The sequence below is a fragment of the Furipterus horrens genome, unplaced genomic scaffold (assembly GCF_987537825.1).
Source record: "Furipterus horrens unplaced genomic scaffold, mFurHor1.1.pri manual_scaffold_1, whole genome shotgun sequence".
NCBI classification, from domain to species: domain Eukaryota; kingdom Metazoa; phylum Chordata; class Mammalia; order Chiroptera; family Furipteridae; genus Furipterus; species Furipterus horrens.
Window position 1 is genome coordinate 107,335,381 of NW_028327171.1, and position 1,482 is coordinate 107,336,862.

General features: G+C 45.5%; 1 pseudogene; it reads right to left on the reverse strand.

Moving 5' to 3' along the window:
* Positions 1 to 238: 238 nt before the first annotated feature.
* LOC150021662 (U6 spliceosomal RNA) lies at positions 239 to 339 on the reverse strand (annotated as a pseudogene).
* Between the last annotated feature and the right edge of the window lie 1,143 nt (positions 340 to 1,482).

The following is a 1,482-nucleotide window of genomic DNA, read 5'->3' on the forward strand; positions in this document are numbered from 1 at the left end:
GTTGGTTGGAGCATTGTCTTGTACACTGAGGGCCTGAGGGTTTAGTTTCCATTGGGGGCACAGTTCCCTTTGGGGGCACATGCTTGGGTCACAGGTTTGACCGCTGGTTAGGGCATGAACAGGAGGCAGCCTATTGATCTCTCTCTCTCTCTCTCTCTCTCTCTCTCATCAACAGACATATTTAAAAAAAAAAAAGAGTAGCATAGAAGTAATGAAATGTCAATTTCTTTTCTTTTCTCTTTTTATGGAACACTTCACAAGTTTGCTTGTCATCCTTGTGTGGGAGCCAGGCTAATCTCCCCCGTATCGCTCCAAAATATGTGCTGCTGAAGCAAGCACAGAACGTCACTTCTGAGATTGGGTTCTAAAAGGTCAGTGGCTTCCGTCCTGGATGCTCTCTCTCCCTGTCTCTTGGACCACTCACCCTGAGGGAAGCCAGCTGCCAGGCTGTGAAGCGAGACAGCCCTGTGGAGAGGGGCATGTGAGTGAACTTGGAGGCAGCTCCTTTTCCACGTGAACCTGAGGCTACTGCAGCCTTGGATGACATCTTGGTAGCAACCTTGGGAGAGATGCTGAGCCAGAGCATACAGTGAAGCTACTCTCAGATCCCTGACCCACAGAAACTGTGAGATAATAATTGTGTTTTAAGCAGCCAAAGGCTGGAGCGACTTGTTACGTAGCAATAGATAGCTAATACACTTGCCCATATTCACACAGCCCATCTAAGTTAGAACTGGAGTTTGAACCCAAATATGTCTGACTCCTAAATCCATGCTCTGAACCACTCTCTGCATTGTTTCCCATCAATGTAGAAGAAATGCAATCAATGTTTGAACTGAACTGAGCCTACCTGGAGCTGATGATGAGGCTGATAGCTGAGTAACCTTGGGCAAGATTCTCAACCATTCTGTGCCCTAGTTTTCTCATATATAAAATGAGAATGATAGTAACACTCAATTTCATAGGGTTGTTGTGATTAGAAGAGTTTATACACGCAAAGCTCTTAGAACATAGTGAACACTCAATACGACTTAACCATTATTAGTATTAGATTACATAAAATATGCAAATAGTAAATAAAAGAATAGTTGGCCCCGGCCAAGCACCTGTGAAAAATTGGTGTTCTCATTTACAAAACGGAGATAACAAAATTGTCATCCCTTGCTGGCAGGTTAGGCAAATGAACACAGTGCCTAGAATATACAAGAATTTTAATAAGTGGCACCCACAGTAGGACTATATTGACTAATGTTCGAAGGGTAGCATGTGGAAGGTGGGCGACCAGTCAGTGCTGTTACAGTCTAGCCCCCACTGACCCCGTGCACTTGGAGTGAGGGAGTGGGGTAGAGACCCTGTGGTTTCTGGGCAACCCAACAAAGGTCTAGACCTTCTCCCTCATCCTTAGGAATGCGCCCCCACAGAATACTGGCTGCACTGACCACTCACAGGGCCCTCAATGTGCCAGTTAGAGGATGTTGTTAA